The 25,293-nt window shown below is 36.9% G+C and overlaps 1 protein-coding gene across 4 annotated transcripts in view; it reads left to right on the top strand.

Annotated features, from left to right (window-relative positions):
* The window catches only part of LOC128744243 (clathrin heavy chain), a 356,313-nt gene that overhangs the window by 132,823 nt on the left and 198,197 nt on the right, over nucleotides 1-25,293 (top strand). For 2 of the 4 annotated variants that reach the window (XM_053841096.1, XM_053841099.1), the window contains exon 8: nucleotides 5,170-6,954. The exons of 1 other annotated variant lie outside the window; for it this stretch is intronic. The gene's annotated coding sequence lies outside the window, so the exon portion shown is untranslated. Of the gene's footprint in view, nucleotides 1-5,169; nucleotides 6,956-25,293 lie in introns of those variants that run through there. One more of the 4 variants, XM_053841097.1, reaches the window with a different exon arrangement.

Here is a 25,293-nt window from a genome sequence, read left to right as displayed (position 1 = left end):
TTTTTTGTTTGAAAGCCAACAAAATTATCTAGTGTTTGACCCATCCTTTTTTCGATATTGCAATTTTTGTATTTTTTAGAAATGTCAATTTTTTCGACTAAAACCTTATTTTTAAGTTTGAATGTCCGCCATTTTGTTATGCGTTCGAATTTAAAAAAAGGATGGGTCAAACACGAGATAATTTAATATACTTTCATGTCGTTTTGGAATTTTTCAATTCGGAAAAGCCCCCTAGCGCCAATCCATGGTACCGCAAATCATGTTTTTTTCGAATGATCATGTCCAAGGAGGCGTAAGGGAGAGGGGAAGAGGTTTACATATGCAAACAAAATTGTAAATATTAGTATAAAGTACAATGTTTAGAATGCAAAAAACCCGAATCGATTCGCTTTTCGCGTTATCGAGAAAAAAATATTTGAAATTAGGCAAAAAATATGGTGTAAAAAGTACTATGCCCCCTTAATTACTTGTGTGTCCATGTCCGCTGATTCGACAAAACTAAAAAGTCTACTTTCCCAATTGTCGATGGTCATATTGTAAGCAAAGGGTTCACTTACGGCTATATTCGAGCATGAAGACTTACCATTGAATTCCAGGGGCTGCCTAATCTAACGATTTTAATGAGTAGATTGCAACTTGATTGGTTGGAAATGGTTGAAATATGAGAATTCTTAACACCTCGAAACAGTGGATCCCTCGTTCGCGAAGGGGCTCGATGGTTTAAAAAAAAGTTAAATTTTTAGCAAAATATTGAAATATATATCATGAAATGTTTCTAAATATGCAATGAAACAACTAACAAATGGCATAGTTCTGTAAAGAAGAAGAACAGGTTGAAATTCCTGAAGTAAAAATTAAATTTTTTGATGGTCATCTTGGTTTGTCACTTTATTGGATTTTATGACAAACATCGCCGTTTTCACCATGAGCACCTCAACCGATTTTCATTTTAAGGCCGCCATTGGAAAGCTGAGAAAAAATGCTATTCATAGCATAACTACTTCTGTCACAGAACGGTTGCGACTGAGAAGAGCTGACACTGATATGCGATTATTTAGCTACTCGATGGCCTAAGTAATCGCATATCAGTCTCTACTTTATTTTTCATTGCAATTTTCACAAAAAATGCAATGTGTTGATACCGAGTATGCCTTGACAAGCGAATAGTCGTGGATTCGAATCTTAGTAGAATCAGGCCATTCGATGTTAAGTGACTTTAGCATGGGTTTATTCTCAGGCCCCTCCACATCTTTCCTATTGTATTCTGCATTTACTAACAATGAAAGCCTCTTGCCAGGGCAAGTTGTAAGAGTGGTTTTTTCTTGAGGTGCGAAAGACGCCACTTGTAAGAAGCCACAGTAGTAAGGAACACATACATACACACATACACACCCTCACTCTGTGCTGAACTCTGCTTTACCGACCATGAAGCCTTTAGCCGGGACTGGTTATAAGAATGATACTTGCTCGAGGTGAGAATGAAGCCTCCTGTCCAAAGACAAATTGTAACTAGTCTCCGCACTTCCTGGCTCTAGAGCTAGATTGGTTGAAAAGTAGTAAGAAGCGTAGAGGGAAAAAGGGGTGAAAACACACCGACACTTTAAGCACGGATAATAAGCAGTTCGCTCACTCTATAGCGATACTGAAATAACAACGAAGTGCGGAACAACACAAGGATAAGATCAAAATAGATCAAAATGCTGGTCGTAGTGATAATATCGACACACACAAAAAAATGTGTTGATAAAGAAGTTATATTAAAGGTCTATTTCATTATATTACTAGCTGACCCGACAAACTTCGTATTGCCACAAATCAACCTGTGTTGTACATAAACCATGAATCTCGGATGATCTTTGTCACAATCTTGAGTTTTGAAAGTTTCTGAGGAGTTCAACCTTAGATGATTCATTTTGGCAGTTACCTAACTATGAAAGCATCCCAGGTAACCAATAAGCAACACCAATGCTATTCAAATGTAGGCCAATAAGCATTTAAGTCGCCTTAAATGCTACTTAAATGCTATTTTGGCAAAATATACAGCTAATTTACTGATAACCTTCTTATAGTGCTGACAATGCTAATTTACAGCTAATTACCGACACGAAGAATTTGAAAACAATTTTGGATGCCAATTTACAACATCTATGCAGTCAAAAAGCTAATATAGGGTTTATTTCTAATTCCCGTCGTAGTAAGGAAAGCCACTCTAATTTTCATCATTTCTTAGGTGAATTTAATGAATACTCCAAAAGCTTTGCTGCTGATTTGACTCAAATACACTTACCTTCCGATCCATGCCCTTTGAATTCCCTAAAAAGCGATTTATAAAGCATTTGATTGAAATTACGCAAGTGACTTTATATCTTAAATTCGTCGTACCATTTTAAAATCCGTCCGTCAAAATTTTTCATCGTCCGAACTAAAACTCATAATAATGTTTACGAAGCTAGCGCGCATGTATTTGTGTAGGACAGCATGACAAATGTTATGTTGCAAAATTTCTGTAGGTTATGCCAGTTCTCCCGGCTGCAGAATAACAACAATGCGTTGCGTGAGTTATTTTCATTTTATGAATGACAGAAATTGAAACGATTAGTCGATATTTTCTTCTCCGTCGCACGAAAAAACATTGGAAATTTGGCTGTTAAGAATTCTTTAGTGAAAAAAAGCATTTAAATAGATCTCAGCTCACTGATTGATCGCGTATGAGAGGCAACAAACTAAAATATTAGAAAATAACTAATTTTGCATTGTGTGTCATAAAAATGCTGATATTTTTAATAATTTGTGTTGGATAGGAGGGGAATAGGCAATTACGACGAAGCAGCAACATACCCTATAACAACGTGCAGTATAAAATGCCAGATACGCTGATTTGCTGCTTAAGTTAATGCTTATTAGTTACCAGGAACGGGTAGTTTAATATACAAATTTGCAATTTTTCCTCACAGTAAAGTAGAAAACAACTCCCCTGTCACCTCATTGCATAGCCAGAAAGCGTATAGTAATATTCGCCATGATTGTACAACATGTCGCCGAATATCATTTTGCGAAAAACCTTATGCGGAATGTACCATTTCACGAAAAACTTTACTGTGGAGAGTACTGTTTCACGATCCTTTCCTTACTCGCTGTTTCTCGTTCTAGGAAACCCAGGTAGACATAGGAAAACAAATAAACCTAGACAGTAGTGATTTCTGCGGGGAGTTGCCTCTCCCCAGTGGGCGGCGCTTCCGACGGCGGATCGCTGGCAACACTCGCGACCGTCTCGTCCTGAATGATCTAGTGTTACTATAGATAGTTCTTGTGGTCTTGTTATTGACTAATGTTTTATGGAAGAGTCTCGAATTTCTCGAGTTTGATTAGGTTTTGAGTTTCGCAAAAATTTCTGTTTTATTTGTGTGAGAGTCCATATCCCCCTACCACAGGGGTGAGAGGTCTCTAACTATCATAAAATAAATTCAAGACTCCAAAATCTCCCACATGCCAAATTTGGTTCCATTTGCTTGATTAGTTCTCAAGTTATAAGGAAATTTGAAATTCATTTGTATAGGAGCCCCCCTCCTAAACAGGAGAGGGGTCTTAATTCATCATAGAAAAAATTTCTGCCCCCTAAAAGCTCCGCATGCCAAATTTGGTTCCATTTGCTTGATTAGTACTCAAGTTATAAGGAAATTTGTATTTAATTTGTATGGGAGCCCCCCTTCCCTCTTAAAAGGGGAAGGGGTCGTAATTCACCATAGAAAAAATTTCTGCCGTGTAAAACTCCCACTTACCAAATTTGGTTCCATTTGCTTGATTAATTCTTGAGATAAGAGGAAATTTGCATTTCATTTGTATGGAAGCCCACCCTCTTGAAGGGGAGATGGGTCATAACTCGATTTCTAAAGAGGAGAGGGGTCTCAATTCACCATAGAAAAAAATCTTACCTCCAAAACCACTTACATGTCAAATTTGGTTCCATTTGATTGATTAATTCTCGAGTTATGAGGAATTTTGTTTTTCAATTATATAGGAGCCCCCTCCTAAATTGGGGAGGCGTCCTAATTCACCATAGAAAATTTTCTTGCCTACAAAAACACCCACATGCTGAATTTGGTTCCATTTGCTTGATTAGTTCTCGAGTTATGAGGAAATTTGTATTTCGTTTGTATAGGAGCCCCCCCTCTTAAAGTGGGGAGGGGTCCTAATCCACCATAGAAAATATTCTTGCTCGAAAACTTTCACATGCCAAATTTTGTTCCATTTGCTTGATTAGTTCTCGAGTTATGAGGAAATTTGTATTTCATTTGTACAGGAGCCCCCCCTCTTAAAGCGGGGAGGGGTCCCAATACATCATAGAAAAAATTTTTGTCTCCAAAAACACCCACATGCCAAATTTTACCCTATTTGCTTGATTAGTTCTCGAATTATGCTGAAATTTGTGTTTCATCTGTATGGAAGCCCCCCTCTTAGTGGGGGGAGGGGTCTCTAACCATCACTAAAACCTTTCCTGGCCCCGAAAACCTCTACAATTGTTACACCGATTGGTTCAGTAGTTTTCGATTCTATAAGGAACATCCCGACAGACAGACAGACAGAAATCCATTTTTATATATAGGATGTCGAAAAATAGGAATAAACTGCGCTCAATAGGTGAAATAACCAAAACTAGAAAAATACCTTCAAATGCTGTTTTCTCAACTCGATGATATTGCAGATGGGACTGACATGCGATTATAGGCAGCGTCAGTCAATTTTCTGGGTTATTTTGGCCAAACCGATTTTTTTAAACCAGGCTGGTTCAATTGATGGGTGTTCCAATCGGCCCCCAAACCAAGAGTTTTTACTTTTTGGCTCAAATATGAGAAGGTCAATTGTACATGATTTGGATTCGGACACTTCGGGTGATAGAAACCATATATCGTGAACGCGGGTAATTCCGATCAGTTCATAATTCCGATCAAACAACTAAAGTAGTCGATTTTTAGAAGATTGAATTAAAAACCATAGTTAATGAGAATCCTCATGATCAAAGTTTGCCCTTGAACTATGAATTCAAATTTAATCTTTAAAAAAATCGATTACTTTAGTTGAGTGATCGGAATTTGGAACTGATCGGAATTACCTGCGTTCACGGTGTAGCCGCATATTTTTTTCAATTCATACTCTTTTTTCTATTTTCAGGTATATATATATATAAACTGCAATATACATTTAATAAATCATAGTTATTTATGTTCGCATATTTTTGCATTAGTTTTCTCCAATACAAATATAATAAATAAATTACAATTTAGTTATTCAAATATCGATTATCAGGAAATATATAGGTAAATGCTGTCGCAACTGAATGTAAATATGAAATAAAAATGTACGTGATGTACTAATATAAGTAAATACAGAGTATTTTCGATTCTAAAGAAATGTTAAAAATATGCATGAATAGTTTATACAAAGTATCGTATTGTTAACTTATATGTAAACTATGTGGTTTACGTTTTAGCAGCGTTTCACAATTTTCAATCCATCTTGTAAACTATGATATAAATATAGGTGTTTACTCTGCTATTGATCAGTGCACTTAGGGTTAGTAACTACAAACACAATAAATAAAATTGAAGGTATACATTATTGAAAGCTTGAGAAATGAAATCGCAAATCACTGTAATCCAGTCGTTGGTGTGCTGTGTTGAAACGTAAGCGGAAAATAAGTATTTATATTTACAGAGAAAAACCTTCTGATCGGTTTTAGTGAATGATACCGGTTTAACAAGCCATTCGTCGTGTGCTTCAATCTCTAGTGGAGGGTACTCTTACAGACACTAGATTTGCTGCCTCAGCTCTAGGATTACTGTACTGTACATTAACAGGCACCTGTCAGTCATTCTGTCAACAAAGAATTGTAAAGTCTCTTAGGCTGTGAAACATTTGGCAAAATTTGTAAACTTTTTTGAAAATGTCAGATCAGTAGCTACTTCCCCTTCGGTTTAGAGCAGGGTCATTACGTTGCTATTTTTGTTAGTTCGATAGTTATTGCAGTCGAAGAGAGTACATACATACGTTAGCGTCAAAAAGCAAAACGTCAAGAGCAAACCACTCCACACACTCGAGGAAAAATTTAGACATGAGCTGGATCCAGTGCCTAAGCTGTTATAATAGCAAATTCCAAACATCCGCATCCATTCCTTCACTCTTCGTTGTCGTCTCAGCCCTACACAAACCGCTTCCGCCCCAGCAAACGTCAGTTTAGTTGGTTTAGTTTCTAACGTTATCGTGAGATAAATACTCCATAAGTAAGTTTTCTTCCTCTTCTTGGCATTTATTCTCATCAAGAGTCAAATAACTATCCATTTGTCAAAGAATCAAATAGGTTGCAATGTAAAATGAATTTTACTATTTTAAGGGAAAGTGACTATCTCTCTACCTAAAAAATTGCGTGAAATGCTTGACGGTCTTTGTGAACCGATGTTTAAGGTAAAGTCTCAATTACATTAGGCGAGTACGTTGACTGCTGGTTAGTGAATTTGCGAATTAATTGTATATTCGTCCAGTGTTATAATGTCTATTCGCTTACTAACGAGCTATTGGATATGATTGCACTGGGTGAGTTTATAATCAGTTCGCAACTGGTAGCTAGCATGCTCGCCTAATGTAATTGAGGTTTAAGAACATTGTTTTGTTTGTTTGTATTTAATTCACGCTTATAACAAATACCTAAACGATATACAAGAAATGCTTGTATAATTTGAAATATGAAAGCTATAGTAAGACGCAACACACTAACGGCATTATAATGTGGATCTAAGGTCGGGATTCACGAGTCACGAGAAAAGCCTGAATGAATACATAATCTTAAAACAAAACTCTGAAACTATTATAATCGTATTCTAATGAGGAACTGAAACAAATAACGTATAATAAACTAATAACTATAGAACCTCACACAAATAATAAATTAGAGTTTTAGAGTTAGTTTTCCGAATGCCTTTGCTCTATCCTTCCTAAAACTATAAACAAAACAGCACGACAAAAAGTACAGAAGATGGGTAAAAAGTGGAAGTCTTCTTTTTCTTTTATTTCGTTTTTTGTTTTGGTTACAAAGCTCAAAAGTTATTAATTTTTTTTCCAAATGTTAACTACCAAACCAAGTGTATTATGAATTCGAACGGAGTCTCGACAAACCCTCCCGCAAGAGCAGTTGTGGGTTGTGACTGTCAAAAAGCCTGCGAGTTCTGCCGGAGATATCTATTCATTACACTAAACTTACGTTTAAATCGTTTTCGGGGAAGAGACCATTTCAGCATTAAAAATCTGATTTTTAACTGCGGTACGGCGACCCTGGCAGGACCGCCGTACCGCAGTATTCGCTTCGCGCTTACCGTGTGATCTCTAACCTTGATCTTCGCCCTTTGAGCCGCCTTACGGTTGTTTACCACCAGCATTTCTGTCTTGTGAAGGGCTATTTGTAGTTTTACCCCTTGCATACAGCTTCCAATTATGTATACCAACTCTGTCGCCAACATTTCTACCTGTTCTAGCGATTCTCATGTTACTACGATCACAATATCGTCCGCAAAATCAACTATGTCTACGGCTCTAGGCAGATTCAGCTTGAGTACACCATCGTACATTATGTTCCAGAGCGATGGACCCAGGATGGAGCCTTGTGGCACTCCCGCTGTTATCCTGATCGATCTTTGACTCATAGAGGTCTCATAGAGAAGCAACCGGTTCTCGAAGTAACTTGTCAATATGCCGTACAAATAATCAGGGATCCTCATTCGATGACGTGCTATAGCGATGGCTTCCCAACTGGCGCTCTTGAACGCGTTTTTAACGTCGATGGTTACTACTGCACAATATCGGTTTCCTCTATGCTTCTGGTTGGCTGCCTTCTCGGCACTTTCGATTACCGTGTGAATGACATCCACCGTAGATCTCCCTTTCCGAAACCCAAACTGCCTCTTGGAGAGTCCATGGTTACTTTCCAGCCATTCCGTCAGCCTATTAAGAACGATCCTCTCCAGTAGTTTCCCTAGCGTGTCCAGCAGTCATATTGATCTATACGATGCGGGATCTCCCGGGGGTTTCCCTGGCTTTGGCAACACCACTAGCTTCTGGACTTTCCATTTATCCGAAAAAATACAGAGCATTTGACTTGTCTTTAAATACTATCCACCGGCATAATCCCACTATTGAGCAGTTCTACGCCAAATCGTCCAAAAAAGCTGAAATCTGAAATGAACCTCTTAGATTTGTATGAAACTTTACAAACGTGTAGGATAGGAGGAAATATGCACCTTCCACTGGTTTTGGCGCCATTTTGAGTCAAGACTCATTTTCAAAAAGGGCGTATTTATTTTCATGTGTATTATGTTTGAAAGATTGTATCTCGAAAACTATTGATTTTACAAAATTTACATCTAAACAAAAGTTGTAGAAAGTTGATTTCTGAACACGAAAAAAATATGCACTGAAAAAAAATATTTTACCAATTTTCAAAAATTTGAATTAAAATCAAGATATCAAAAATATACCACTTTTGAAAATTTTTAATTTTTTTTGGAAAAAACAGAAGTATTAATTGCAACCTTTTAAAAGTTATTCTGAGATGGAGCAACTTTCATGGACGGACTTCGTAGAACAACGACTTTCATGACTTTTTTCCAACTTGGGATTTTCAAGTAATATATGAATTTGTAAAATAACAATTCTTTATGTCATTTACAACAAAATTGGTCATAATAATTGTTTTTCTAAATACAGCCGTTTTCGAGATATTCGGAGAAAAAGTTGGATTTATTTTAATTTTTTATGTTAAACACGACTTCATGTGTTACTCCAGTTACTCCACTGTTTCTATAAAATTTCTAATAAGGCCATTGCAAATAATTTCAAAAGCTTTTGTCACCCCCGCCCCTGGAAATTGGCTTGAAAAATCGGGGGGCAAAAAAATAATTTGTAGGATATAAGTTAATTTTTTTTCATAAAATCAATTGTCTGTGGATTCTACAGCCTGAAAAACTCGAAAAATGAATGTACGTGTTGAGTTAATGCTTCTAGCACGAAAAAGAAATGGAAATTCAAACAACGGAATTTCCGAAAATCGGCCGAAAATTTTTTCTTTCGTTTTTGTCTTTTTTGTAGATTTTTGCATGAAAAATAATAACGTATATATTAAAAGCAAGAATAGATTTGGTTTTCACGTTTAAACTTTAAGTAAATATGCCTAAAATCAATTTTTTTTTGCTCGATTAAAAAAATTTCTATGTTTTTTTTTCGCCCCCCTTCCAGTCGCCCAACACTGGAAGGACAAAAACTTTATAAAATATTTGTAATGGCCTAACTACATTTAATTGCTTACAACTTATACGAATACACCTTATTGATACAACCTTTCGCTTTTGAGCTGTGGGTATTTTGAAAACTGTATTCGAAAAAACTGGACACGCTGATTACTTAGGGCAATGAACCGGTTTTAAGCAATCTAAGCGGGTCACTGATTGTTTTACCTTATTACAAACGATGGGTTGACTAAGTGGGGGATATCAGCATACCACTTTTTTGCTACCTTTAGTTCTTCAAGCTATTACCACTGGAAGACACTATTATTGATCCAAACTTTTGATTTTTCGCTTTGAAAGTTGGAGCGATGGAACTAATTTTGATCAGGCCGAACATACACCCTCACCCTCAAGGTGCTTTTTAAGCAGTCCTGAAATCTGAATTTTTATACACCCCCATAAAAAATCCCTCGAACTTTTCCCCCTATTCTGTAAGCTCGCGTTCCTATCCGCGACCTATTAATCGGCATCTGCATTGATAGCTTTAATATTTTTGGTCGGTAGATGCGTAAAATGCCATCTGTCTAAATTGTTTATCGGGGCATACACTCACCGCACCATTCGGCAAACGGTATTCGTCGTCTGTTTTATTCTCCAGTGTTGTTATCGGAAACTGTGAGTTTGACGTCTCACTCACTGTGCATAAGGATGGTGGGAGGACAAAAGAGGCAAACATAGCAGCGCACACGGTCCGACTACAAAACAGTGTTGTTAAAGCAAATAACATTGAAATATATCGTTGCTTCATTAAATAATTGAGAAAATCGTCAAAAATTATTGAAAAAGCTGTCTTTTCCGTTGTTTTTAATAAAGAAAAATTGATTATGAACATACATTTCTCTTGAACGTATTGAACCACGTTTTCACCATTGGAGGTTTTAGGTAATTTCAAACCTATAGTTCTTATTTTCAGAATCAAATCATGTTTTTGGCAATGCGATAGTTTACGAATGTCAATGCCGTTGCTGTTACTGCTGAACAGGTTCCGTCAATTCATACGTCATTTTTAGTTTTGTTATAAAATAATAAGATTTTCGGCTAGTAACAAAACTTTAGATTAAAAAAACTGTATTGAATAATTTGGTGTGTGAATGTTAAGTGCTTGACTTTTAGAATCACTGAAATCAGTGTTGAAAAATGTGATGAATTGCTTAGCAGCGAGGCAGCGATTGTTTTCAGTAGTTAAAAAATGTACGTTTTTGGACAACAATTTTTAATTCATCATATTTCCTGTCGGAAACACAGTATTCTACTAGGGTATTCTACTAAGACGCTCAAATAAACATTAGTTGATTTGACAGTAAATTGAGCTTGTGAAAATTAAAACTATGGTTAAGTGATTCATGATGATGTCCTTATAAAGTGTTTGAAAAAATGAATAAAAAAGTGCATTTTTGGCTCATTTGTTTTCAACTGATTAACACAGATGACAATGCTTTGCTAGATTAGTTCTGCAGTTACGAGAAAATTTGTATTTCATTTGTATGGGAGCCCCTCCCTCCTAAAAAGGCAAGGGGTCCTAATTCATCATAGAAAAAATTCTTGCCTCCAAAACACCCACATGCCAAATATGGTTCCAATTGACCGATTAGTTCTCGAATTATGAGGAAATTTGTATTTAATTTGTATCGAAGCCCCCCTCTTAAAGGGGAGATGGGTCATAATTCCCCTCCTAAAGTGGTGAGGGGTCCTAATTCACCATATAAAACATTCTTGCTTCCTAAAACCTTCACATGCCAAATTTGGTTTTATTTGCTTGATTAGTTCTTGTATTAGAAATTTGAGAAATTAGAAGATTAAAAATTTGTATTTCATTTGTTTGGAAGCCCCCCCCCCCCCTCTTAAAGGAGAGAGGAGTCATAATTCCTCTTCTAAAGAGGGAAGGGGTCTCAATTCACCATAGAAAATAATCTTGTCTCCAAAAACACCCACATGCCAAATTTTGTTCGATTTGCTTGATTAGTTCTCGAGTTATGCAGAAATTTGTGTTTCATTTGAATGGGACCCCCCTCTTCGTGAGGGAGGGATCTCTAACCATCACAAGAACCTTGCCTGGCCCCAAAAACCCTTTACATGCAAATTTTCACGCCGATTGGTTCAGTAGTTTTTGATTCTATAAGGAACATCCCGACAAAAAGACAGACAGAAATCCATTTTTATAGGTATAATACTCAAAATAAATTGCACGTCGAATGTGAATATTTTCCATCCAGCTTTTATTTATTTATTTGCTTTAAGTCTTCCGCCAAGGCAGTACAGACATATCTTATCGTAATTTTAAAATTTCATTCTTAAACCTAGTTTTACAAATGTTAAAATCAAACACGTTCATTGAACAGCCGACAACACCAATCCAATGGATTATTCTGGCCATATTGAGTTCGATGAGCCGGAGTCAAGAGGAGAACTCGATTTCGGAGAATACGACGAGGTACATTAAAGATAATTTCTTCCAATCGATTGCTACAGTCGATTGTTCCCATTAACAGGTCAAAGATGACTAGTCTCTGAGAAGCTCATCTTCTTTCAGCAAGCGTGCTTAGGTTTATCAGTCGACAACGATTTTCGTAGGCAGGAAGATGCAAAGGATCCTGCCATGGTAAATGACGCAAAGCAAATCGAATGAAAGAGCGTTGAATACTTTCAATTTTTTTGATATGTTCTATTTGGTACGGTGCCCACACTGGCAGGGATGGTTCGATCACTTTGACTCAATTTTGATTCATTTGACAGTACCGTCTCAGCAGAGCCAGATATGACAATGTTATGTATGAGACATTTGTAGAACTAGTTCTAATCTACAAGTTTTCTGAACGAAGTTTTGCTGTATCATTTGTAATTACGGTGCTACAATGCTAGTAACTCATCAGTGACTAAATGAACGTTCATTTAGTCACTAATAAGATACTAGCATTGTAGCGCCGTAACTACAAAAGATACAGCAAAACTTTATTCAGCCAAATTATAGATAATAACCTGTTCTACAAATGTCTCATATATAACTTTGTCATATTTGTCCCCGTTTAGACGGTACTGTCAAATGAATCAAAATTGAGTCAAAGTGATCGAACCATCCCTGCACACTGGTGCTGCGTATTCCAATATACTACGAACTAATGAACAGTAAACGTTTTTAGAGCATAGATGTCTCTGAAATCTGAAGCATTTCGTCGTACGAAGCCAAGTACAGCATAAGCTTTTGATGTCACTATACTGATATTGTCGTCAAATTTCAACTTGGTGTCAAGTGTAACATCCAGATCTTTAATAAAGCTGCAACGTTTCATATTAGTTCCGTTCATTTGATATGTGAAATGTTGAGGGTTACGGAGGCGGGAAAAAGTGATTATGCTGCATTTAGATATATTTACCTCCATGCCGTTTGTAGCACACCACCCGGGTAGAAATGCATAACGAATATTAATGTAAAAACAGTACGGTTACTATGAATTTTACTGTTTACAACACTTTATGCTGTAACTTCACTTTTCATATTAATGTAAAAACTTTACGAATACAATGAATTTTCTTGTTTACTACACTTTATGCTGTAACTTCACTGTACCGTTCTTGGAAAATTTTTCATATAATTCGGCAACAATGCAAATTGTTTAGAAGCAGGAAATAATCTCTATCTAAGGTCCAATCCTTGGCAGGTTGAGTTATTTGTAGACACAAATTGTGTCTCTTCCTCCGTCTACTGTAGAAACCATCGATCGAGAAGTTTAATCTAATTCGTTTTACTGACGGGACGACGACATTATGCAGGCGCTTGCGACTTACTTGTTCGTCTGTCAACATATTAGCCGCGATTCTTAACGCGGGTGTTCGGGGAAAGGCTCCGTTCCTATGAAATAGACCAACCTCGTTGTTTCTACGTCTTGACATCGAATGAGGTGTCAGGCATATAATTAAGTTTTTATAACGGTAGATTTTACAATTGAAAGGGAACGATAGAAGACAGTCATAAAACAAAGAGTCGATAGGATATAACAGATTGAGATAAGGCGTGAATGGGAAAGAGCGGAATTTGTTTATGTAGGTGTACTGACCTCTAATACTTTCCTAATATGAGCGATGAATGCGGCTCGAAAATCATAATAGTTCGAAGCCTATCAAATTCATTATATCTTCAAAAACATGAAATACCGTAATTAATCAGCCGGTTTTATTTTGTCCTAATAATCCGAAAGCCTACAATTTTTTTGCAGAACTCACCTTAAATTTCATTGTAACTTCGTTGTAAAACAATGTAAAACTTATAGTGAATGTACCACAAATTTTACTGTTTTTGGTTTTTATTTGTATGGGAAAAAATCGAAAAATTTAGTGTTACATCACTTAATCACCCCCTTATTCGCTGTAAAATTGGCGGTTTCCATTAAAATTTACTGTGAAAACAGCGGTATTCATGGTAACTTCAGTGTAACTTTTACAAAGATTTTCACTGTTTCAATGTGGTTTTTCGAAGTTTTTCAATGTTTGTAACAGTGAAATTTAATGTTTTTTTGCTATACATTTTTATTCGGGCAGTGCAAAAGGTTATTCACATCTCGCTGTAGAGCATCGCGATCAAGAGAACTTGTGATGGTACGAAAAATTTTGAGATCGTCGGCGTATAGTAATTTTTCGGAATTAAGGCTATCACAGATATCATTAACGAAAAGTACGAAAATTAATAGCCCTAGAATGCTGCCTTGAGGTACTCCAGAAGGTATATCGAAAGAGTACGATTCAGTTCCTTTGAGGTTCACAAAGGCAGTACGACCTGTTAAATACGATAGTAGCCAATTTGTTATCCATTCAGGTAGGCCAATGCGCTTTGGTATGAAATGGGGTAAGCAAACGAGAAAGCGTCCAACATAGCTTTCGCCAGCCCAAGTTCCTCCCTAGCGCCTCCACGCGACAATACCCGGTAATACTCTATTGAGTTGCTAAGCTAGGAGGTGCGAAGCTGCGTGGTTCCCGGATGCCTGATCTTAAAGCTGAGATTATAGGCAGACGGTTGAGCCGCACAGCCTAGTTATCGGGTAAACCTAATATGTTAATTTTATTATTTGTTTCGTTTTAGCTCATCAAGCACCTATACAGTAGAAATTTGTCCTTAATAAGTTTAAATAATGTAAAAATAATGTTTAAAACCCGAAACTAAGATAATTGCATAGACTAACCATCAATGCAGCTTTTTTTCATAATATCACTGCCGGACAGTGGGACATAGATGGGCTATACACACACACATACACACACACACACACACACACACACACACACACACACACACACACACACACACACACACACACACACACACACACACACACACACACAAACACGCGCGCGCGCGCACTCACACTCACACATTCAGGTAGGCCAATGCGCTTCATCTTCTCGATTGCTAACAGGTGCGGAACCTTGTCAAATGCCTTGGAAAAGTCTATATACAGTACTGGACAATATAAAGTACGCACCCGCTCTCATACCGTGGACCCCCGTTCGTTTGACCATTTTTAATCTGAACACTTTTTAATTTGAACCCCGTTGGTTTGCACGACGTGCAAATTAAAAATGGTTCAAATGTCATTCTCAACATGACATCATTTGTTTATGCAGACAATGCACATAAACACGATTTGTTTATACTGACCTAGCGTGTTTAATCGGTTTTACATTTCGTTTTCCTAACGATTAAGATAGAAATCCGATCGGAAAATGCAATATTCGCACTTGCAACTGCTAACTAAAACAAACCACCAAAACAATAACAAAGAGTAGGGCGGCCAGTTCACACAGGTTTCAGCATATTTCGGGTTACCAGTTGTTAAAATTAAAAAGTAACCCCGTTAGTTTGCATGAGGAATCGTTCAAACGAATGGGGGTCCACTGTATATAACACGCGGTATCTTTTTTTATTGTCAAACATATGAACTCGGTATATTTGGACAAATTGTAGTATTTTCAATGCTTTAAACGATTTATGTATCGTTAAATATAAACATTAGCTATTTTGATCAAGCTAGAGCTATTTTGTATAGTTCTAGAAAAAGTCAATTTTTAGTTGGTCATAATAAAGTACGCACTACTAATATAATGATTGCACAACGCCGCCTACTGTATACGAATAGTTTCCTCGCCATCACACTGCAGCGAAGTGTCAAAACAAATTGTTTGTGATTGATTTTTCATTACTGGTGCGCGTTTTTATCTGCTACGATGTCAAAAAAGCAAATTTGTGAAGATATCCGTAAACTTATCATTAAAAATCGTAAGGAAGGTTTCTCGAATAGAGAAATTGCTCGAAGATATGAAATTAATGAGGCATGAGTACGAAAAACATTGAAAAAATATGAGGAACTTGGAAGCGCGAAAGACCGGACTGAAAGAGGAAGAAAGCGGAGGACTACAACCAGTGATGATCGTCTGATTCGTCGAAAAGTGGCTAAAGATCCGTTCTCTACCAGCCGAGTAATGCGAGAAAATACGAACTTAAATATTTCCGAACTGAAGGAAATGGGATTTAAAAATGGATTTGCTCAACGAAGGCCATTTATCCGAAATGTTACAGGTTTGTTTATTTCATATTCAATATTTGTTTTGACGTAGGACTACGTCTTACGGCAAGTTTTGAAATAGGGTGTCATTCCAAAAAATCGAAAAATGCGTGCGTCACGAAAAATGAAAGGTTTTGAGCGCTAATAGCTCAGCGGTTTTCCGATCGATTTTCAATATTCTTACACCAATCGATCGGAAAATCTTCTAAGAATTGACCCAAAAGAAGAAAAGTATCGATTCTTGATGTTGAACTATTGAAAAATTGAAAATAATGAACCTATGTTTTACCAGAATTCTCGCTTCGTGATTGGTTGGAAGATTCTTTACGATGATCTAAACCTATACCAATTTGACATCTGTGCTTGGGAAGTAAGCCAAAACAAGTGACAAAGATTCCCCATTTCAACAAGATTTCTTAACACCGCGATTAAACCTAGACCATTTTGATGTCCTTGCTTGGGAAGTACGCCAGAGAGAGTGACAAAGCCCCTAGTGCCAACAGATTTCTTACGAACGCGATTAAACCTAGTCCAATTTGATGTCTGTTAGGGAAGTGTGCCAGAAAAAATGACACACGTTCGTTGTCCCAACAGATCGCAAATTCTTTACTGCGAGACGATTAAACTTCGGCGAATTTGATATCTGTGTTGGAAAAATGTGCTACAGCTGTAGTGTTCGATTATAATACGACTCTGTATGAATACGCATGCTTGCCGTTTCATTAGAGGTGTAGTGAAAAGATGTGCTGTTGATAAAATAGGATTGAATTGGTAAAATCCCTTCAACGTGAGAAACCATGGATAATAAAAACAATCTTTAATTTCAGTAAGGTAGGAGGAAAGCAAAAGTTTGTGTTCTTGATTTCGTTAAATTGTTTTCAAATGCACAATCTTTTGAGAATTCAACGTATGCAATGTTACTACTTTGATAAATGTTACATACAACGCGTGTAGCATGCATATATGTTGCATATTGCATGTATACTAGCATTGGGCGATACTGTATCTGTATCGAAAAAATCGATACTTTTGGGCCGATACATCGATATTTTGGATCGATACTGAGTGTCCCGATACCGGTCAGTATCGATGCTAAAACGCCGATATTTGTATCGATACCTTTATAGTAAAAGCTAGAGAAACTAAAATACTTATCCTAATTAATAACCTTACTTATACTAATGCGATGTCCGTTAGGATTTCACCTGCATAACAAACTCGGTCCATGGCTGTTCGCCTCCAATTTCTCGAATGTCCCACACTTTCCAGGACTTGCTCCATTAAATGGAGTCCATTTGGTCTAACCGTCGAGCACGCTGCGTACCTTTGCACCTTGTACCAACCGAATTCGAGGCAAACATCATTTTTACGGAATTGTTTTCCGGCATTCTCACAACATGTCCCGCCCATTGTACCCTTCCAGTCTCAGCAACTTTCTGAATACTGGGTTCGCCGAAAAGCTGCGCCAGCTTGTGATTCATGTTTTTCCTCCATACACCGTACTCCCATACACCACCAAAGATGATCCTAAGCACACAACGTCCAAAAGTGGCCATGGCCGCTGCAGTGCGTTCAAGTCTCCGTCGAGCATTGACCACGTTTCGTGCCCTTAGACTATCGGTCTTATTTGCGCTTTGTACATGGTACATTTGGTACAAGGATGAAGCTTGCCAGATTTTATGGTCTTGTAGAATCCGTAGTAAGTACGACTTCCGACAAGAATGGTGAGGTGCATTTCTCTGCTGCAGTTGTTATCCGACGTCATCAACGACCCGAAGTATACAAACTCGTTCACCTCCTCGAACTTATAGAAATTAAAATAAGAGGTGTACCTAATTAAAAGTACGGCGGCTAATTTTTTTCGATAAATAAACTAACTCTGCAAAAATAGATACATTCCTAGTTCCAGTCTTAAATCAAATTTTAAGTAAAACTTCATTTTCAATTTGAAATCCAATTTCAAGTCGGATTTCTTGGGCGATGTAAAAAATCAAATTCAATTTCAAATCCTATTTCAAGTTCAATTCGAAGTTCCATTTTAAGTCCGATTTAACTCCAATTTCTGGCAAAGTTGTAAGCATAATTTCTAGTCAAATTTTACATCCAATTCAAGGTTAGTTACAAGTAAAATTTTAAGTTCTCTATTGTGTCCTATTTCAAGTTCAATTTCATGTCTCATTATAAGTTCTATTTCATGTGTAATTTCAAGTCCAATTTATATATTGTAGTCTGAATTGGCCCAAACTTAAGTTTAACGTTCAATTTTAAGTGTAATTTGAAATCCAAATTCAAGTTCCACTTTTAGTTTAATTTTAAGTTCAATTTAAAGTCTTAATTCCAGTTCAAATTTAAGTTGAAATTGATGCAAACTGAAGTCCAATATCATTTGATCATCAATATCCCGCATTTTGCACCTTACTGAACACCGCAGTCTAAAAGTGCGACTGGCACAAAAACTGCGACAATGCGAATGTTGTGAGTGAGAAAGAGTAACAACTGCAATGTTGCTGTTTTGTTTTGTCATATACATTGGCATTAGAGAAAATAATCTGGATTAATCCAGGTACAGCTGCAAAGCACAATATCAATTTGAAGTTCTATTTTAAGCATAATGCCATGCTTAATTCTAAGTTAAATTTCAGTTCCCATTTCAAGTTCAATATCAAATTTAATTTCAAGTTCAATTTTAAGTAAAATTTCAAGTGCAATTCCTGCTCCGATTTTAAAATTAATTTCAAATGCGATCAATTAGACAACTCGCAAGTTGCTGAGAACTACTCGCACTTGCTGAGTGAAGCTTTGCTTTCCTCAATGGAGCTAGCTGTCTTGGCACTCGAAGATGGATGTCGTTGGATACGCTAGGCCGTCAACCGCGTTGTTAAGTGAAGAAACCCTGAGTGCATGGAGTGACTTTTGACGGAGATGAACTGGAAGGGGTTGATGAATTCATAAATTAGGGATCTCTGGCAACCGCCATTAATAATACGAGTAAGCAGATTCAACGACGCATTCTAGCTATATCTGGTCTACTTTTCCCTTCGTAAGTGATTTCGATCAAGGAGCATAAACCGTACGCAAAATATAAGTGCATTTGCCGTATTTGAACGCAAGGTGTTGGTAACTGGGAGCAGCGAGCGGTCCAGACGTATAAACCACGAGCTGCAGGCACTACTTTGAAAGATTCCCATCGTACACCTGCCGGCTGGCATGTTGTACGAATGCACCATCGACACCAGGTTGAAACTGACTTGCGAGTTCTTGATATAGCAAACAAATTTCAGCAATGTTTAACTTTCATCTGTCTCAGCAAGTGTTACGTTCTACATTTATTTTAATGTTTCGATGTTTACTGTTTCGATGTTTTCGGTGCAATTTCCATGATAGTTAAGATTAGCTAACTTCGCCATAGCGTTCATACTAGAAAGCATTTGGCTCCACAGCGCGTACGAGCACGAGGCACCTCGGTTAAATTAGATATACCCTCAGCCATTAAAAAAATAATTTACAATTCTCCTCCACCTCAATACAATCCGCAAGTCGCACGAATCATTTCTAAAAGGGGCAGTTTGGTCATCGCTGATCTGAAGTCTCCAAAACACTTGTAGAGAAAAGTGTTTAATTTGGTTATCTGTATGGTTGTAGAGGTACATTCTCACGGTCATCATATTTGTCCAGTTTTGTATGGCTTGTACCTTCTGTAGCGTAAACAGAAGTGGAAGGGGGTTAAATTAGTTGGTTTGTCGAATATAAATCTTAATTCGCATGTTTGGGCAGAAAATGTTCTGATTTTTTAGTTCGACCGATATGGTTACCTCGTTTAATATTCATAAGTTCCATTTCTAGCATTTTTGTCTGTAAGGTTGCTGAGTGGTCGATTTCTGGCCGGCCCGGCCGGTTTTTCACTTGCAAAGCCGGTGACCGGTCAATTTGGCAAAAAATCGGTTTACCGACTTAAGAAAACGGATTTGTATTTTTTGTTCGATTTTTAAAATTTATTTTTTATTTCCATCATTCCGCTAGATTTTCTAATAAATGTATTAGCAATCCTGAGCAATTCGTTGCAGTTTCCGGTCAAAAGAGTTTAAAACCGCAGGCCTGACCAGTGCGACATCAGTTATTATTTCGTTCCTAACGAGATTTCGTATGAGTAGGAAAGAGAATCAACAGCAGCAAAAGCACACGCATATAATTTTCTAAAAATTAAGCTTATTTAGCTTAATAAACTTAAACAAAACTATGGTTTTCTTTGGGGTTGCGTGTACCCTGCCAGTGTATCGATACCAATATCGATACCACTGGTATCGATGCTTGCCGCCCGATATTTCAGTCGGATCGATACTTTTTGAAAATTTGTATCGATATTCGAATATCGATACTTCTCGCAGTATCGCCCAATGCTAGTTGATTGTATTCAATGTGTGCGATGTATGTATGTATGTATGTATGTATGTATGTATGTATGTATGTATGTATGTATGTTAGTATGTATGTATGTATGTATGTATGTATGTATGTATGTATGTATGTATGTATGTATGTATGTATGTATGTATGTATGTATGTATGTATCTATGTATGTGTATGTGATGACATTTTGCAATGAAATTCAAGAAAAGTGAGAAACATGTCAATAGTCAGAAGTTTTTGAAGCCTCTTAGTGGAATACGAACTCTGAAATAAAAGAAAAGAAAAAAACTTTTACCGACTAAATTCCACTATTTAATATTTATTCGCGACAGATACGTATACGCTTTGAAATAAGACACTGATGAAGCCTGCACGTCGTAGGCGAACTACGTATCTGTCGCAAATAAATATTTAATAGCGGGATTCAATTGCAAAGTTTTTTCTTTTCTTTGATTTTAGATTTCAATTGTCATTTTCTTCACTTGCTGTTACTCACAATTGTACACGAAAAGCAAAAAGCGGAGAAAAGCAGTTAATTTAAGTACATAAGTATAGTAGTGTATAGGATCAAAATACTAGTGAGTTGATTTTCCCAAAAAAATTTATACAAATTTCAAACAAATTTTGCGCATCAATAGATACTCTTTTCAATCCATAGATACTAGAGCTTAGAAATGTTACATGAAAAATAGGAAGTAAACGTTGCACGGTAGTAATTTTGTAAGATTTGTTTTCGTTAGTGACATTTTAAAGGACAGATGTCTTATGTCATGTATCATGTTTTAATAAATAAATCAAAAATGACAAGCACTGGACATCATATCGATCATATTTCCCATTCTCAAGCGTGTTTATGGCGCAGCTTTTGCACTATTTTTCGACCTCATCTTGTTTTCCTAACCCTCTAACATTGTAAAAACGTTGCGATCAAGCTAATTAAGACTTCATGAAAGTAAATTCAAAAGAAGCTTAAGTTTCGATTTTCATGCAAAAATATTTATCTGAAGGAGCGCCAGCTAAGAAAAAGTTCAATTTCTCTTTTTCATATCTATCTAAGGCTCTATTCAGTTATTTTTTCTAATTCTGATATATTGCACAATTGAAGCCAAACAAACTAATAGTAATATTTTGAGATTAATCATTTTGTTGTCGATATCCTTTTTCTTCAAAAGCGAAGTATAATAATAATTTTTCTGAACTCTTGTTTTTTTCAAAGATGCTAACTTTTAAGCGCATAGTATTAATATCAAAATATCAAAAAATCTGCTATGAACACATATTTCATATTGTCAATTCAAAACAAGTTTCGTTAAGGCGGAACCGAAAGTGGCTAACGTTATTGTGTTAGTGCGACAAACACTGTACTGTACATCTCATGTGTTCGTTAAAAATCTAAACGTTTATTTGAATATTGCATTAGTATTGGTAATATATGTCAAATAGCGGAGCTTGCAAACATAAACAGCTGATCCGCAGCCAACCGCACTGACTACAAACATCCCGAAAAAGGGTTTTTTTCTTTATCAAGGCATTCCGATTTAATCAAAATTAACAGCAGCAACTGAATAATGCGTAGGATCACTAGGATGTTTAATTAATCCGCTTGCATCGGATTGCGTTTTTGATTCCTGCGTTTGCGTTTTGTTTGTTTATTTCACTCTAAGCTCATCGATGCGGCGAAAGTTGAAAGCTCTTTAAAAGCTCATTGATGTGACGAAAGTTTGATACTGTGTTGCTGCTTTTTCCGAAATCGCTACTTCAACGAAATATGTGCGTAACCAAATATCTATTAACTAATTCCAAATTATACATTGGTCGCTTTTATGAACACGTAATGATCGATATGTTCAGTTAAATTTATTTTCCATTAGCAATTATGTTTTGCTGAGCGTTTATTGATACACAGCAGATCGATAAATTGAATTACAAGTTTTAGGACATTATAACAGCGCTAGAAGCACTGATTACGTGGCGAAAGCGTGCTCTGCCAATACATATGAATTTTTAAGGCGCAAAACAATACATGCTTCGAATGGTAGCCATTTATCCAGCCATCTTTGAGCCACTTTCGGTTTCCCCTTAAGGCCGACCGATTATAAAACTAAATAAGGTGTTCATCAAGTAACATAAATGACGCTTACAAGTATTTACGCACCCAAGGAAAGAAAATATAATTATTCTACGCAATACGTTGTGAATTTTACTGGCAAATAAGGATTTTGATGAATACGGAACGGATATGTAAAAATATAGTCAAGTTAATTATAGATGTTCCTGAGAAATTAAATAATGATTATTGTCGCAGTAGAAAGGCTAGGTCACGCCGCTAGGTGGATTAACTCGGGTTTTTTTCATTGTAGTTGTACACGTCGGAAAAGGCGATTGTAGCAATATTGATTTTACAAGATCGCCAAAATTTCGCAGAAATGCAATTAAAATTAGCGTATTTGTACCTATCTGAGCCGTTGTTTACGGAATTCATTCTTTTCATGTCTCTATATAGAATTTCAATACGTATGTCTTAGATTTTCTGCGGTGGCTCAACCTGTACAACATGGCCCGACTATGACAACATTTTTTGTCTTCACGTAAATGCCTATAACTTTTTTATTTTTCAAGCAATCAGTTCAAAACTTTCCGGAAATATACCCTATTCTTAGACCTTTGCAACGATGTACTTAGACTTCCAAAATTCGTTTTGAAGCGAAAGTTATGGGCGAATTCTAAAACGTGGCCCAACCACGACGACACTCCCCTACAACTATACTACTGCTATTTATTAATGAAGTATTTCACCACGCACACATATAAAGATTTTTTGACATTAGCTGTGGACCTCGCTGAAGCTGTTTGCAGTAGGAATAATATCAAGAACATCAAATTCCAAACTCCTCTCCTCCACTCTTTGCTCCCCTCTCACTCCTACATAAACGATCCGCAGCTAATGTCATTCTCGTTAGTGACGAAACCGCAAATTACTTCATAGGACACAGGGTTGAACAGCTTTTACGTTTCTTATACCCTGCTTTCGTTCGAAAAATATATCGTTTGAAAAATATGAAATCGGTCACAGTCGCCGAGGGTCTTATAGGACACTGCCTCTAACTTCTGATAATAAATAACAGAAGTTGGCGCAAGTGTTTCATCATGCGCCATGCGTGCGAGTATGCTTGAAACTATCAATGTTTCCCTGTTGAATATAACAGATGTCGTTACTTCGTAGCGCATAGTGTGCATTTCCGTAACAGCTGAATTTTGCGCGACAATAAATTTACTGAACACAACACCCTTACTCTGTCATGTATCTCAGTTTCTTTTGTGTTTATCGCTAATCGCAATACAACGTTTGACACCTGAACCAATAAATAGTTGGTAAACATTGTTTTTATTTATTGCGTTCATGTTGCGAAATTTATTTTTTGGAATTGAAATGTCACAAACAGGGCTTTTCATAAAGCCTTATAAATGTACCTTTATAGGGCTTTAGTTTTTTAGGGCTCTCGAATGACTGGTAGTATAAGATGCTTTGGAGAGGTATAGGAAATGTTTGGTTTTTATCAAAATTAGATAGAAATCATGAAAATTAAGTATAACAGAGTAACTGTACCTCAAATAAAATATGATTAGTGATTGTTTTTCATGTAGGTAAACATAAATAAGTGAGAAATTTTGATTTTACTACCATTAGAAGACGGCCATCTCTTGAAAAGCAACGGTTCGTATGGTGTCCTATTTCAGCCCAACAATTGAACAATGTCTCAATATTTTAGTATGTGTTGTTTGTGTTTGTAAACAAACCGTTTGCGATCGTTCTTTCGTGACTCTTGTATTTTTTTGTAAATTTTACGTTGTATTTTCATTACTTACCGACAAATTTTTAATCGATCATTTCGAGAATTAGTTATCTCCCAAGTGACAGTGAAATTCAGGCAGATAAATTCCGATAAGTGATCTATTTTCTATTTAGAAGATGAATCCTCTGTGCCATTCGTGCGCCGCTGATATTACTGATGAAAATTAGACGGTTGTGTGCCAAGGTTTTTGTAAATCTATTTTCCACATTAAATGTGCGCAACTAAATATGGAGCTGTAGACGAAGGTGAAATCAAATCCCGCTATCTTCTGGATGTGTCCAGGATGCAGAAATCTAATGAGCAGTGTTCGCTTTCGTGATGCTCTTGGCTCAACAAGCGACTACCTGCAGGCTACATGGAGTCAGCACAATTCAATTCTTGAAGAGCTAAAGGCAGAAATAAAAAACAACGCGGAAAAGATAAACCAAATTTTAGTGAAGCAACCTTTAACTCCCGTCAATAGAAATTTCTGGCCCAACATAAACGACAGGCCGCAAAAGCGTCCGCGCATTCAAGTTGACACTTCCCCAGCTGAACCAAACACATCTAAAATGCTGTGCGGTAGCAAAGATGGTGGTTCTAACTTAATCGTTCAATCATCGAACCCGAAATTTTGGCTGTTTTTGTCTCGATTCTCTCCACACGCCACTGTGGAAGAGATTTCTAGACTGGTTCAGCAAAATCTAGAGTCCAATGAGCCAATTGAAGTAGTAAAACTAGTGCGTAAAACTGCGGATTTGAATCAACTGAACTTTGTTTCGTTCAAAGTTGGGATTAATCCAGATCTGAAAGAAAAGGCAATGCAGCCAGCAAGCTGGGAAAAGGGGATTTATTTCCGCGAATTTGTTGACACTAGACATAGTATCTACAACTTTCGTGATCCAGGAACCGATCACGCTTACAGTCGCGGTGTACGGAAAGCTTCTCCACTCCATACACTGGAAACTGACCAGGAAGATGAACAACGGCAGCCGACGATAAATACGCCACGAACTGAAATTGACATCGACACGAACATTATTGATACACAAAATAACACAGCGCACAATGTTCACTCACCTTTCATTGATCAGCAGCGTGCCACTTGCCCTGCGACGATTGTTCAACCAGGCAGATCGCTTAGCCAGCAATCACGTAGAAGAAATCCTAGCA

This window comes from Sabethes cyaneus, chromosome 3 (assembly GCF_943734655.1).
Source record: "Sabethes cyaneus chromosome 3, idSabCyanKW18_F2, whole genome shotgun sequence".
Lineage (NCBI taxonomy): Eukaryota > Metazoa > Arthropoda > Insecta > Diptera > Culicidae > Sabethes > Sabethes cyaneus.
The sequence above is the reverse complement of the archived record's forward strand: the minus strand, read 5'-3'. Positions and strand labels throughout refer to the sequence as shown.